This window comes from Varroa destructor, unplaced genomic scaffold (assembly GCF_002443255.2).
Source record: "Varroa destructor unplaced genomic scaffold, Vdes_3.0 BEIS01000004.1, whole genome shotgun sequence".
Classification (NCBI taxonomy): Eukaryota; Metazoa; Arthropoda; class Arachnida; order Mesostigmata; family Varroidae; genus Varroa; species Varroa destructor.
In genome coordinates, this window is record NW_019211457.1 from 14,396,062 (window position 1) to 14,412,819 (window position 16,758).

At 40.7% G+C, this 16,758-nt stretch overlaps 1 protein-coding gene across 5 annotated transcripts in view; it reads right to left on the bottom strand.

Annotated features, from left to right (window-relative positions):
* Positions 1 to 16,758, bottom strand: part of Invadolysin (leishmanolysin-like peptidase, invadolysin) — a 72,272-nt gene that overhangs the window by 47,997 nt on the left and 7,517 nt on the right. For 2 of the 5 annotated variants that reach the window (XM_022803837.2, XM_086986314.1), the window contains exon 2: positions 451 to 783. The exons of the other annotated variants lie outside the window; for them this stretch is intronic. The gene's annotated coding sequence lies outside the window, so the exon portion shown is untranslated. The remainder of the gene's footprint in view (positions 1 to 450; positions 784 to 16,758) is intronic. 5 annotated transcript variants of the gene reach the window in all.

The window sequence follows — 16,758 nt, forward strand, 5'->3', positions numbered from 1 at the left end:
ATTAACAATCTATGATTGAAATCAGAACGAAAGGCTGTGAAATCCTTCGCGTCAGCCAGCAACAAAACTGGGCCAGTCGGCTTTAATTCATAACTAAATAAGGCTATTTTTCATAGGGAATTCGCCCAATATTTATACGGTTCTCGTACAATCACTATAGCATCAGTGTAGCGTACAGGAAAGTTCTGAGGGGAGCGCGTACTCAAAGCACTAACTTGAGTGTTCTTTTCTATTAGTGCAATTTTTCATAGCTGATAACGAATAACTTGCGCAAATCAAGGGTTGTTCTGTATTCCATGGCACTATTAGACATATCCCACCCAAAGTGTAGCAACATTCATACGCATTTTTCTGTCTATCGCCATCAAAAGCTAACAGTGGTTAGCTCGTTCGTTCCATCATTAACTTGCCACACTCCTTAAAAGTTCCACAACCCACTTTTATACTCACGTTCCTGTTTAAGATGGAATCCAGTCTACGCTGCAGGTATCTTCCGTAGTGTTCAGACCGTGGCGCGGTGGCGCAGGTCCAGATACGTTCAATCGTAGGGATGCCTGGATGATGTCTAAAGATAACGCCAACTTTTAGCACGTTCGCCCCAATGTCCTGATTTGAAAGCTGCGGCAGAAACAGCCGCCCTAGATCAAGACACTAAAATGGGTCTGACCCATTGAGACACCTGTTGAAAACCGCGCCGAAGGTGCTTCGATGCTGATCCATGATGCATGGCACGCGCTGTGCAAGTGGCATACGATCACAGTGGAGGGCAGGTTCCGATCAGGTCTGGCGTTGTCCGTACCGCAGAAAACAAAGACGCCAAAAATTACTAAATCGTATAGAATTGTTATAAAACTACTACCTGTCCTCAGAACGCAGTGTTAACGTGTGTAACGTAACTTGATGACGACAACGAGTATTTTACGAGTCACAAGGGAACCTTCCTTCATTACTGATTCGTGCCTAAAGGCCTGAGCAGATGAATACTTGATCCAGATAGTTAAGCCGTCCAGTTGAAAATCCAATAAATACAAAAACAACACGCACGTATAATTAAAATGTGCGTCAATTTAACAAACCGGTATTAAGAAAAAGATAAGTTTCTGGTTTATTAAATTAATACATGTTTTAGAAATCTGCTTAATAGGGACTCTATGCGCAGCTGATAGCGACTGACTGACAAAAGGTATTGCTCTTCTAAAAGCTTTTGAGTAACGCATGCTATTCTCAAAGAAAAAATCGAAGGGGTTACGTCAAAAAAAGTACGTACTAATTTTACCGTTTAGCTCCTCCTCCGGTACATGGATTCGGCTTTTCCTCAGGCCGTGCGTTTTATATGGGTCGAGCCAGGCGACCAAATACTTGCAATGTAAGTTGCTGCCAGTGAGAATAATCTGTGTGTGTATATACACCAAAAGGTTTGCTTCTAGATACGTTTAGAGATATTTAGATGTTTCGATATGTTTAGAATAGATGACGAATATAAACTGGTCATGAAGCTCGTTATGTATTATATGATAGGCTTGCTCTCGGTGAACGCCTGCCTAAGCAAAACTAAGCACGAAAACGGATCCATAAACTCTAGCGTTGAGGTAGTTGCTTTCAGAACGCGTCAATGAAGTGAAATCGTTTAATTCGTTTACAACAAACTGGGTAAGACAACAACTTGGGAGTATATACACAAGAGAATCGCATGCTGACTAAAATTCGTAACTAAAACTAAAAAGTTGAAGTCCAGCTTTCTACATTTAAAAAGCTTGTAGAGTTTAGACTGGCTAAGAGAAACAAGATTACTCGATAATTGTTAACAATAAATAATGCTAAAGCTAAGTAATTTTAACATAATCTAATCTGTTTTTGCCAGTGTCCTACGTAATGATATACCGATTCCCTAGAGTAACGTTCTGCATCATTCTAAAGTTCACTGAATTCGCGTATACCAAACAGGCCATTGTTATTACTAAAAAAAAAACGCGACGACGATTAACGAATGCTGTCCTAGATCAGAATCTAAAAAAGTTTTTCCATTTACATCGTGGATCGGTGGGTCCTTCAAAACGAAAAATCAACAACACGCGCGGCTAAAATGAACAATTCAGCCCTGAGGCCAAATCAGCATAGCTGTTACGGAATCAACTTTAGTGAACCAAGCGATTTGACAAAACAACGAATCAACTAGTTCTTAGTTTGAACCCTTGTAAACGTTCTAGTCCCTAACATAAAAGGTTTTTAGGAAATGTACTCCTCTAATAGGCCAGCAAGAAAATTGCATCAATTACCCGAAACGAACGATTATTTTGCTTTTTCTATTTTTGTTCGCCTTGTACGACGTCAAAAAGCTAATGCAACGTAGTAAAACCTTGCGTTAGAATCTCATGCTACATGAATTCGAATAATGTTTAGTGTGACGCGGTCCTTTTTCATAAAAGTATCTACAATATTTTAGATGCTGCCAGCAATAATCACCGACATAACGTTGCGCTGCGCGTAAATGATATTTATCCCTCACATGGAATAGTGGCTTCACGGTAATTTGCCATCGTCGTATTGACGAGGTGATGGCGTATTCTTTCTCTACTATATATGTGTTGGACACATTCTGCTAAACCGTCCTGTGGTGTTCTTGCCACAGCTTGCTATAACGAACAGGTAGGGGTATAAAGCTGTTTTGGCTTATTTTTCAAATAGTTAGGTGATATATCTGTCGCAGATGGTCCTATCCAGTAAAGAGAGTGCTATCAAGATGGAACAGGATTATCATACGATTCCGCTGGTCTCGCTAGCGGATTTGGATATTGCAGACATGTATAATTTGTGATCAGTATATTATCTGCCGATCTTCCTACGGAAAGAAGCTTGTGGGTATGGGGAAAGGGGAATGCTCGACTACAAGAGAATCGTTACGTGCGAGCGGAGCTGAATCAAGGAAAGATTGCGTTTTCACGATTACTCCAATAATAGTATCATTTTTTCCTTGGGATTTATCACTCTTATTACACACACGCACAGCTACCTGTGTTCTTTTTATGATCGATGCTGTACGAATACCATCCGCTCAAAGGCACTTCGTCAATATTTCTCCACATAAACGCGCGTTAAATTCGACACGTATTAACACGCCATAATTTTAACCTTTATGATATTTGCAATATAGGCCTGAGGGACTTCGTTCGAGTGCTAAAAATGGATAGATTAATTTATATATCTTCCTTTTTCAAAAACAAATCGTCCATGCGACGTTTACTATTGTCACCGACCGTTACAAGAACTATACGATCGCGAAGCTAAAAAAGCGGTACACTGTGTTCGGACTCCCGGGTAATTTAGAAATTAACAGAGTAAATGAGCCTTTTAATAAATAAATGAATATATTTCTATATATTAACAACCATTCTAATACTCCGTTAATTTAGTCATATAATTTCCGACAGATCTGAGAAAATCGTATTTTTATTTCTTAATTGGAATAAGTAGTAACTTAATTAGCATATGCAGTTCTTCTTCAATTAAATAGACAGCAGTGACATTTTGGTGGTCCATGAGCTAATAAGATTATAGCAGTTCCGAATGCCTGCACGAAGAAAAAAACTTCCCTCACGTAACAGTCAGCCGGCGCGTCCCACGGACTTCCTCACGAGGAAAAGTTCTCCCAGTTCCTTCAAATTTTATCCATTTCTCTTTCTTCGTTCATTTAGTAGTGATTTCTCATTTTTATTTATGTCCTTCATAGTCCAGACGTCGCCACTAGTTCAAAAAATGCCGTCTGCTTTGCAGACATATTACCCGGCATACGATCATTCTCACTCTCAAAGTAAGCGATTTTCGAATCGATAGTTTTATGTCCATAGTTGTTTAACTGGCTGTTGGTCTAGAAACTTCGCCTATGCGTTACGGTGTTGTCATTTATACGATAATTTCTACGGACAGAGATATAGAAAGAGGTTGGTCAATTGGTGAGAGACTTTTTTCCCCTGAGACGACAATCCTCTGCCAGAGCACCATTAACGTGTGATGGTGCACAGAATCGCGTAGCACACTTCTGTTCTGCGTGCACGCATGAAACGAGTTCCGCGCTATTGTTAAGCTTGAATACTGATTGATGTGTGGTTCTGATCAAATAGTGATCTGAACAAAAGCACTTCTCATTAGACGGAAACGCCCTCGTTATACGCTTATTGCCAAATCGTTTACAAGCTATAAATCAAGCCTCTTCAGTTCCCAGCTATGGCGTTTAGTTTTTGGAAGAATCGTAGAAATAAAAAAAACATAGTTCAATCACGTAAAGTGGCCGATGAGCTGAAGAACGCTTGTCATATCGGTGACCAATTGTGGTCTATTATTAAAAGTTCCCAGCAAGAAGCTAATCAGTCACCACTGGATGAAGACTTTTTAGAAGACTGTGTCGAGTTGGTGTGTACTCGGAAAGCAAAGGACCAAGAAAATCCCCCACGAAAGTTCGTCCACCGATGTGTATTGAAGACTTACTCACCATACTTCAGAGAACAGCTGCGCACCCATAAGAATGCGAAAAGTTTACGAGTCGACGTAATGTTGTCAACGCTAGACCAAATTTTGGAATACATTTATACGGGAAAGCCACTTGGTCTTTACGGTTCGAACTGTGTACAAGTGTACGCAATCGCGACAAAGTTTTGTCTCGACGAGATAGCCAAGGAGGTAAAAAATTTTATTCAAACGAATATAAAGGGTTTGCTGGAGGATCCGGATTTTCTATTGAAAGATTGTTTAGCGGATGTCCAGTCGCTCGCAGATGTGTTCAAGGAGTTGGCAAGTGAGGGCGAGATACAGCTACGACTAGTACGAAAGCTCCACCAATGGTACTCATCGATAGAAAGGGTTCCTACGGATCTAGAGGAGAATCGTTCGTTCTCGGTTTTGATAGGCAAAGTTCTTGCAGTGAAGCGCAGTGAAGATTCCTTACGGGATGACGAACAGAAATCATCGCAGATAGAAGCTGATCTCGTGCCCCCGCCGACGAGGAAACTCAACTTTAAAGAAAGGCTTAAAAAGACGTTGACTGGAAGAAAGCTATGAAAAGTCCAGTAGAGCCAATTTAGCTTAGATTCAATTAAAGTAATACGCGAAATTTTGAAAATTCACGTCGCACAAAAGCACGTACATTAGGGATGTGATCTTAGTAATAAGGCCGATAGCTAAATGAAATCGTTCAGTAGCTTAGTACGAGACACTAAGCGCGTGTTGATTACTTGGAGTTGGAACATAAATAAACGATGTGAGTCCGGTTAGCCAGAGCAACAGAATAAAATCGATAACCACTCAAACCTATTGCGATGTTGTTGCGCTAGCTAATTTTTCCGAGTTTTTTGTACGAAATTTAAGCAGTACGTTTTTATATCTATTTGCTGAGTTTTAATCCATTTTCTTGCTTCACAGTACCTGTGTCGCAAATACCAATACAACTAGACCAATAATCACAAAAGAAACAATGCGATCTGGGGTCCATTCCCAGTGTGAGATATGAGAGGGACTGCAGTTTCATAAACAACGCGTCCGCAAATGTGCCAAGATTAGGTAATTAATTTTCATGACGTTAATTACTAAGCCGTTTTTGCAGATGGCAGCCCATATATCTATCAATAACTATTGTAAGCGTCGTAATGAGGTCGAAGATCCGCCGTAGACACTCGTTTAATCGTATTTTTACTGACTGTTCATCGAAAAGTCCCACAACAGAAGCCCATTTTGGCAGCTGAATCATTTTTCCAATGAGAAAAAAGAAGCAGAGACTGGACTGATTCAACACTGGGTCTGTTACTAACCATAAACGTCGTGTTATGTTTCATACACATATCTCGATAATCGTCCCATCTATCCAAGCTAAGATGTTCACTTATCTGTAACGTACTGTAAAAAAAAGTGATCTTGATTCACTTTAAGAAATAGGACCCAAACGGTATGCCTGCTGTCATATATGGTTTTCCAAAACACGGGGACTTATTTTAGTGTTTTTCGTCTCTTTAAAATCGTTAATTATCTAAACGTAAATCGTTGATTATCTAAACGGCTAACCTGATGTTATACGTACAAATTCATTACTCATGTTTAAGTGCCTATGCAAAGGGAGAATATCTTTATAGTGCGTATGAAAGGAACACCATAATTTTGAAGTTTCGAAGCTTTTACCGACGTATTAAACATAAAACGACTAGCTAGCGCTGATTTTAAACTGTGTTCTCCATAATGAGACAAGTGGATGAACTAACTTAAACTGAGACATGCTTGTGTAAGAATAATAATGTATAACAAACGACCTCGAATAGAGTCGATTCAGTATCATGCTCAACATAACAATGTGACGGAAAAATCAAGTACTCAGCCTAGGAACTATTGTTAGCAACCCTGTCTTCGATCTTTTACAACGTCATCATGACATCGTCACTGCTTTTGACTTTGTTGTTAACTAACACGTGACACAACTTCTGAGGTTTTTCCCCAAGGACAATCCCTTCTACTCTTCAATACAAACAAAATCCTGGGATATTTGATCGAGGAGGAAATACAGATGTACAGATTCTCATTTGGACGATGTGGCGTTCTACAGACAAAATGGTAGCGGAATATTTACATGAAGGTCAATGTAGGAGGGTGGAGGATCATTCTTGATATCAATTAAAAGGTCGAAAAGCCGAGCTGAATCAACATGCTATACAATACACGTTTATACTGTAAAATTAATATTTTGGCATGAATATGGTCCCAGGCCTGTTAGAAAATTATTCTTACTGAAAATGAAAATGCGTTACTTTCGACTGCTTTTTCAAATGAAGTTCTAATAAGTGTCAATTGAAAAGTTGACACCACGAACATTTTTATTGAAGAATTTTCGAAAAATATAAAAAATTATTTTTTTTAGAGAACTAACAGAATAATGAAAGCATTTTTTCTACGCAAAGTACTACTTCGTTGACGTCAACTGTTTACTAGTCGTCAACTAGTTGAATAAAAACACAATGTATTTTTCTACATAGATATCAAAAAGGCCAAATTGTCCTATTTTTTTCACTTGAAATATATGGAATGTATATTCCTCACCTGGAGATCTAGGTGGGAGGTGGGAATGGGGAGGTATTTCTTGGTACCAGTGGAATGGTCTCGATGGGCTAAATTGAAACGCAGTACGTACGTAAATCACAGCTCTCGGCTCGAAAATGCCATTTCAAGTGTAAAAACTTAACATGACGTTCTGTGTAAAAGAGGGACGTTCTTAACGCCAATCAATAGACTTTGACGAGTTGAATGAAAATTCAACACATAGACCCATACGGAAAGCGGATATTTTTAGGTAACAATTGCGATAGCGCGTATCCGTTTGTCTGCGTAACAATAGAATGAAATTGCATTTCGAATGGTTGTTTGAGTGAATTTTTAAAAAAATAATGAAAAAATAAATGTCAATTAGAAATGACAAATGTAGGGTTGATTTTTGGGGAAAAAACTCCTGTTTTAGTTTCAAAGGAAGTAGAATGTCAAAAGAAAAAGATAAATACTAATGAAAGAACAACAGAATCTAAAAAAGAATGACGTCTTGAACGTCTCAGGAACAAAATAAATAGGCTAGCCAGTTTTATCAATAACAATATGTATTAACAGACCGAACAAACCAAGGACAAACACAGGCGTGGCCAATACGATCCATGAAAAGGCAGTTGCTGCGATACAGCTGTCTCGATTGGCGTTCTCCTGGTACATTGCAAAAGAGGTTATAATAAGGTCGGTATTATTAGTAGGTACATATGCAAACCTATATGGTCCGTATGACTTGGCTATAGTCACAGATGAAGCTAGATTTAGGGATTATCTAATCATACCAAAAGGTGAACACGATGAATATAAAAGGCAAGAAAACAATTACTGCAACAAAAAGCAAATACAAATCCGCGTCGTTCACAAACTACAGTATAGAACGTTTAAATCGTAGTCGTAAAATGTTCCCTTTAAGTATTGTTTCTAAGTAACATGTTTGTTCGCCAAATCGAGAGCAAGAACTCGTGATTATAAATAATATGGATAGTCTACGGCAGACATAACAGCATTAGAGGACGCAACTGCCTCGCTCTGTCCATTCGATTCATTAGTCCATCCTGATCATTAATGTCCAGGAAAAGGTGCCAGATCAAACCGATCGGGGAGAGCCATCAATTAGCCTACGCAATGTTCATAAACCCAACTCTCCGATTTCTTGTTATGAAAATTCGCGCCTCGAGTTTCTTCTAAATGCCGCCATAAAGCATCTTATTAGGGCTATTTTTGGTAGCTAATTCGATAAACCCAATTGGGCTCAGTAGGGTTCATGAATAGCAACAACAGGAGTTACCCGATGCTTCCGACTCGAAGCTATAATGTTTACGGCAGCTACACAATTCAGCGAATAAAAGTACTGCCAGTCAATGCTGTCACCATTACACTTATATAGTCGAATAATGTTACATGGTTGTTCTTACATAGACTAGAGCTTCTCGACAGCGACACCCCGTTTTTTCGAGCCTATTGCCGTTAGCGCGCCGGTAATGGCAACTGTAATATCTTATTTTCAACTCAGGAAAATGACAGACTCGCTAATGGAATGCGATGCACCATTTACCTTTTACACGCATCAACGTAAACTTAATACGTTCCCGCCGCTACTCTTGTAGCTGTTTTGGCCAACATCTCAGATCTCTTCTGGTTGATCTGCACATTCGACGTGGACGAACGACTGGTATAACCGAGTCTGGTGCAGCCTCTGGCTGCGTGGCCACTAAGATACTACGATACTATACGTATTACTGCCACTTGTTGTTCTGCTATTGTACTCTCCTAGAAGTATCAAGACAGTTACTTCGTATAGACATGACCAATCGGTTGTTGTTCATGTCTCTGTGTTTCCAGTTTTACGTCCGATGTCGTCGTTAGGCAGGCCGTTAGGTTTCGTCAGACAGACAGCTGGTTCCCAGCACGAAACGAGGTGCGTCTTTGCTGTTGCTTGTCTAGCGTTAATCCATCGCAGGACGAACGCTGCTGACTCAGCAAATGAAACACACATTGCATGTATACAAACTATTACAAAAGTGATATGAAGCTACAACAGAGCACAAAAACAAGAATTTCATGTTGCCTCTTCCGCTTCTGAATCTTAATTCGTTTCGCTACTTACACTCACTTATAAAGTTAGCACATATAAAGAAACTTTGGCGCGCTGTCGGTCATGCTTGAAAGTGTTTTCATTAGATTTCACGGGTGATCCTGGGAGAAAATCTATTCCAGATAAACGTGAATATGTGAAGAAACATAGGGTAAACATCGGGATTTGCCTCCGCAGTATGAACAAAGATCTCCGCTCAGAACGGGCCCCTACTGTTTCTGATCGTTGCTTGAACTCCGTAGTCATTAGTATCTATGCGTCTTTACACCACCTTAGGGAAATTATCATGAGATATCGTGAAAGATCGCAAGCGGGATTATACTTAAGGAGCGCGAAGATCCACCAAAACAGTGCAAAAAGCCATTTCAGATTAAATCGGTATTCTGACAACAGAAAGTAGCATGTGAGCTAAAGAGGGTTTCTTTTGAGCGGTTTACACCCGAAATCAAAGCTATGAACCGAGTGAATTTACATTACAAAGTTACACTGAGTAAATACGTCTGCAAAGGATTTCCCTATATCTCTTTGGAAAAAATTTAATGGAAGTACCATTATCATATAAAGACAGCCTTAAAAATAAACGACACAAAATTGTCAATTCAAGCGCGTCTAGTCTTTGTGGCAACAGCATGCTGACATCTGCTACAGCCCGAAAAGAAGCTGCAGGCAACCTCGCATCAGCAGTATAATAAGGACAAACGCCTGTCCTGGAACTTTTTACAGAAAACTCTTTTTTCTTTTAGACGCGAAGACTACCATTATTTTACTGTCAAATAGCTTTCTCTTAGCATAAACAATATATATATATATATATATATGTTTGTTTTTCATTGCGTATAGCATCTCCTTATAGACCCTATTAACAGCGACAGCAAGAACAATGATAAAAACGCGTTATGTGAACCGCGTAAAGCAGTTAGTAAATTATCTTGTGTCTCATTGTGAATATCCAGACGGTCAAATCGACCACCAGCGAATTTTACGACGCACCCCACTGATGCTGACACGTTGTCTTGTGTCCGTAGCAAATCTCCAACGCATTTTCCGCCATAGTTAGCGTGATAGGTGGCGGGAGAATTAGAATAGTCCGAAGGAAAAAATAACAACTCCTTTTCGTGTGGAAGTATCTACGCAAACTAATGTGAACTACGCTTGTGATCTGAACCTTTCAGGAATAGCCGCCGCCCTTTCGTTGAACAATGATAATGCGAAGCGACCGTAGATAATCAAGTCAACCGTGTAATGAAGAACTTACGCTGCAAGTTATTACGTTATACGTCTTACAAAAAGTCAGAACTCCCAGTTGCTTTATTCACTTTTAATATCCCATACGACCATCCTACCTAAAACGTAGCTAATGCCGGTACAACCATAATTATATGCGTTGCTGATGGGTAAATAATTTTTTTAAAGATGGGTAGGTAAACGACATTCGATAACATTTTCACACGCATCTCGTTTAGCGCAATGCAGCGATGTATATAATTGAATAAGCAGGATCGCGTGCGTATTTCTTTCGTCGGAGATGGTTTTTACTGTATTCGCCGACAATCACCTTGTGTTGTTTAGTTCTGATTTTAACCCAGATCAACATACCTTGAATGCTAAGGTCTATACCGATAGAAAATGCCTAGTTTTAAAAAGAAGGGGCTTTGAGTGTATTTTCGACTATACACATACACACATACACTATTTCGCCATGTGACCTTCTAGAGTTCAAGAACAGATACTTGGCAATGGCACCTTCGGCAACGTCTCTGTAGCGTGGATAGGCAGGCGCCAAATCGGACCAAGTCAGCGCGAGGCTAAAGGTACATTAGGTCTTTTTCGTCGTCCACCCAAACGTATCTGCCAGCAGTGAGCCTGGCCTGAAAGCTCCGAAAACCACCGGTTTTACGCCCATTGTAAGACTGTAAGGTAGCCAGACTAATGGATTGAAGCTACTAGGTTTTTCCAGCAGTAGAATCACCTTCGTAAACTCTTTCGTAAGCTCACAGTGGACGTGCCCATCGTCGGCCCAAAGCCAAAGCCAAAGTCGAAGTTTTTATCATTTCGATCTGGAACTAATACTCAGATTGAAAGCCCTTTTGTAGTGTAGTCCACACCTGTCGCCTCCGTCGAATGATTACAATGCAGAACGTTGTGTCACGATCTGATTGTTAGTTTGCCGTCTGTTGGGTTAATACGAACTTTAACTTAACCCTTTTCTCCATCACCTGCTTTATTCTGACAACTTAAGCGATACCGTGTGCCTTGCAGGTTGAAGTCCGATAACCGCAGTAACAGCGCACGCGGTAAATGTCTTCGAGAAAACGGTGTCATTTATGTAAGATTAGCGAAACGTCATTTTAGCATCAATGAAGGTTGTTGTGCGTTACGACAAAGGAAACTAGGCGATTTAAGGACATTGTAGCAAAGCATGTAGCGGAAAAAACGGCGAGGACGACGAAGTTTTTGTGCACATACGTCGGCTGCTAAAAACGAGCAGTTATCAAGCTGTTCTTACATGACTACATTTATTAATGCCCTTTCCTCGTAAGGTATTATCAATCTGAAAAATATTGATGGTTTTCCGTTGGAAAGGGTTTTCTTGTATAACCTTATATATACATAGCATCTGTCAAAGCAGATCGTAGGTTTGTATGTTCAGTTCAATGATGCTTGGGTAAAAGAATATAATTATTCACTTAAGCGGGTGGCATTGCAGTGATAAAAGTAGTCATCATTGTATAATATAATCGGCTGTAATCAATACCTACAACTGAAAGATGGCATCGTATGTTTCATGGATGTTTGATAAAGGAAGGCCTTATCCATGCGATCCCACCGGCATACAGGCATCAGCTCTAGTACATACATCTAAAAATCGTCCATTTTCACGATGTATGCTCGATACGTGTTTACGCAAACGATGTTTCCTAATTCAAGCTTCGTATCGCTGTTAAGCATTAATTCAGTTAACTCCAACTCAAAACAGGATATGTCTACGAACCGGGTTTCGCACGATAGATTATTTTACGTTGTCCCAAAGTTCAGTACACTGCTGAAGACGGATCATTATGAGAATAGGGACAGACAGTTGGAAGTTGCCTTTCCGCCGAAAGGGTTCTTCATGTGCACACACTGCATATGCCTGTACATTATAGCACGAACCGTTATTGTAGTGGAGAACGACGGCAGATTTAAAAGCCGAAGGCCGAGATCTGGCAATGGTAGACGTGCTAAAATTGTTGCAGTGTTTTGTTCAGACGTGTCGAAACACGTCGAAGGTGAGTAAAACTTTTGCGAAAATCCGCCATATTTTACAATTTTGCCCTGCCCGAAAAATATTTGTGCTATCGATGCTCAAGACGCGTTAACGAAACAAACGGTTCAGAGTTCTGTCGTTTTCGAATATCCTTCCTGTACGAAAACTGCTCCTTGTGCAAGTCAACCCAGCAAAAAAAAAGCAAACCACAATACGGAATGATACAAAAAAATAATATTTCTTATAGAAATTGTCTCACAGACACTACATCGCAGCTAGTTATAACAGATCCACCGATGCACGAACTTGGTCGCTTCTTGACTCCTCGAATTCTTCTTTTTCCTACTACCACTTTTCCTACTAGTACCGCCGCCATTTGTGGAGTTATCTGATTCAAATATCATCACCATCAACATAACTTCCTCCGTCATAGCCTACGCTAACCATAACTAGCGATACTTTAATTACTGCTATACTGTTATTGCAATAGGCTCACATCAACTTCAAACATGTTGTACGAGCAAATATTAATACGTCACGTCGCCGCTAATCGGAGTCCGACAGCCAGACCCAAAACGGCCAGCGTTGCCTGCTATACGTAAGCACCGAACCGAAGGAACGCTGTAGAAAACTGCATCAATACACTCGATGCTATTCTGTTATTCTGTCATCATCTTTAATAATGCCTACACGAACCGCAAGCTGCTGTCTTGACATGGTACGCCGCGTATCCGTTGGCCTTAGGCCTACCTCTGGCTCTAACTGGCCATGGCGGTGGGGAACGCGCTGAGTTATAAACCTTCCGATTCAACATGGCAATAACGTGTGATACCGAAACAGCAACAAGCTGCTGCCGTTAGCGACAGTCTGTGACCGAAATGTAGCGCAGCCTGAGGCACCATCACTTCTACGAAACTATGACTTTATGAAACACGGCGGCGCACATGCGTCCCTCGCGCACGAGAAACACGTGACAAGACGGTTCCGTGCTGCTGAAGATGTCATGTCGCGTTTTCTCTGTCCATCGTAAAAACCATTATTATCAGAAGAAACAAAAATAACAGCATGGGAAAAAGACCTTTCGCTGCTACTGCTGTCAAAGTCACTAAACAAGCTACACTCGTGAAAATAACTGAAGTATTTGGGTTAGCGGAACAGGGGTGGCTCGGTAAACCTCGGAGCAATAGTTTGGGTTAAAATAAGTTGTGGCGGCTAATATTATAATTATTTGTTTTTTCCTATCAGAGAACGGGATAAACCTCAGATGGTGAGAGTGGAAGGCGGGAAAAGGCGAACGGAAGTAAAGCAGCAAAAATCAAAAACTGTGGCACCTACATCCGTAGCACTTTAAGATGGGATCATACGAAAAAAGCTGAGGGTAAAGTTAAGTCACATACAAATAGACCCATAAAACTAACGACAGGAACGCATTTGAGTTACGTGAAAGGTGTAGGTCCACTACAGTGCACTGGGCCTTAGGATCTAGGGGGTCTTAGGATTTATTCTTAAATCGACCGCTTGACCATGCTCTATATTTACCCACTATATATTCCTCTAGACTTTTAGAGGTTCTTGAGGTAGGAATTTTATTAGACGGACACGAGAACCCGTTCATGTAGCCATAGAGACCTATCCCTTTCGCACAACAGCTGTGGCTATTTTCGAACGAGCACATCATTGTATCAGGGACAAGATTGCATTTCACATGGTTTACACAGAAAAAAAAAAACGTTTTGATTTATAAATCTCGTACGCGTGTATTTATTGCACTGTCAAGTCTTGTATCCACTAGGCTTCCTGGGCGGCCGCGTAAGGAATCGTCGAGCACGTAATGTTGCTTCAATACATTATTACAATATGTAAAATATAGTGCAACGATCCAGAGCTTCGCAGCTCCTTGCCAGCAATGATAGTATACAAACAAAAGCAAGAACGAAAAAGATACGCAATAGACATCAGTTGCGATATGCGTACCCACTAGGGAACGTAAACGATAGTCCCTACGGGCAAAATACATTACTGAAAGCAGTTTTATGCTACCAATTATACTGATTACTGACAGTGCTTAACATCGAAGTTCCGTACGATTATGAACTGATTTCATTTTGTTTGCATTTTGTGTGCTAAGCTATGGAGAAGAAATCTCCGGTACTGAATTATTCACGAGCGCTTGGACGGTTTTCATTGGTTTAGCGAAGTCTTCTTGAAGACGCTCCGATTTGCTCGGTCCCTAATCCGTTTTGTCTTAGTCGGTAGCGTATTGCCCTTCGCCGTCTGTGGCGATGGCTAAAATACGATTCCGCTGGGGGTCCAATTTTAAACTGTTGGAACGGCTTTATTAATTTACAAGCCGTGAACTTACTGTTCGACTTTAAACCTTCTGTTTGAGCCTGTTTCTCTCTGTTTCTTTTTGCCGGTGCGCATAGTGCACATTTCTTTTTACAATTTCTGGATGGAGCCTATATCCGGGCCAAACGGTCATGGCAAACAGAGGTAACAGGTGGTCTGTACTGGTCTAATTTTGTATCATAGACAGACGGAGCTGTTTTTGCTAGTGACAACGACAAAGTAGCGATGAGAACGAGAAAAACTGACATTAGTAGGTGCTTTGTTCATATAACTCGTTTCCTTCCTTGCTGGTGCCAACTATAGTAGCGTCTGTGTTACTCACTGCAGGTACTCTGAAATTTCTCATGCTCTATTATTACCAACACTACTGAATTCATTAGTATTAGAGGTAGCTTTGTCACTAGCAGTACGAATAATATCATTCATTTCCACTATAACTCTACCCTAGCCGCGTTGCTATAGGCACCCCTTGCTCTGTTTATCCAAAATTCGTGTGGACATGATTAAGTGTGGGGAGGAGCCAAGTCTTGCAGTCCCACAACTGCAAGATTCGTTTCCTGCGCTCAACTCATCGGTGGGAAGTATCACTAACGCCGACTACGGTGGCAGTAACTAACATGGACCGTCGTTGCGGTGGGCGCAAAATAGTTTGGCGCACGATTCGGTGAACCGATGAGCGAGAAAACGCTCAAAAAGCGAGAAGAATTGTGGTCTGAAGACTGGCAAAATTACGTGTGGCGCTCGAAATTAACTGACTTTACAACTTGGGTTGTTAATAATTAGATAGATTGCATCCACCCACAGTCCCGCATACACATGAGCCGATCGTGGAAGTAAAGGCAGCGAATTTTTTGGTTGGAGTCACCCTAAAAACATATGACGGGCTTTGTAAAACGAACAAACAAGATGTTAAAGACAAATTCATGATGCGGTACAAAAACAGTCACACAAAGGGAGTTTTGCGTGCAGGAAACTTTCTACGAGTTCTGTTCCAAAGAAAAAAGTTGACGTCTAGACGGGCCAGGTTAATTTTCATTCGGCGAATAGAAATTGGCAGTGGAGACAACGAACTTATCTAACAAATTTGAGCCGCAGTAAGCAGTGTTAGACCCTGAACATTCGATCTAAATGAGGTCTCCGGGTCGCCACAGCCGCGGTAGACAGGTGCAAATGCTTCCAAAAACCGCTTGACAGACGAGAAGCTCATCTCGCAGATGAAAGTAAGAGTCAAGAGCATTTTGAAAATGCCCGACGAGAATAGGCAGTTACCTTACAAAAGATCGATTTGAACTTCGCAGATCACGACCGGTTTTGTTGCATGTAACAACTTAAAAAGTAATAGGAAATAACTGACTCTGTACATATGCATTGTACCATATATCAAATAAAACGAGATCGACGTTTAAGTTGAAGAAAGTTGAACGACAAGAAGCTAGTGTTGAAGAAGTCGCATGTATAGGACTCGTAAAAATATGATAACGAGAAAAGCATTTAGACTAAGTGGATTTTCATGGAATAATTTCGCTGGTGAAGCAAGCAAATGTTCAGCGGCAAACAGAGACACAATGCAAATGTGGGACGAGGGGCAGATGTGAGGCAAAGTAGAAGATTCAAATTGCGTTGGCAGTTAAACGGACAGTGTGTTCATCGAGTCGACTAAATTTGAAACTTAGAAACCTGGCTACAATGAGCGAGACACGCGAGGCCCTAAAAAGAGACGCTAGAGAAGAGTCCGCTATATTCAGCTCCCAATATCGTTGATACGGCTACCGGTTACAGGAAGTAAAAAGACGCAAGAAAATATGAAAACAGAAAGAATTATTCTTTGTAGCTGCAAAATGACAGAAGAAGCACCTTCAAAATGGACGAACTAAAGTCCGTGTGATTGAAATACGTACTTAATCAGGGGCTATCGTTCAGTAACTATTGCATACCAGAAAAAAATCATACCAATGAGCCCTTATGAAGCAGACCACGATGTGGCGCCTGTCCTTTCCTATAT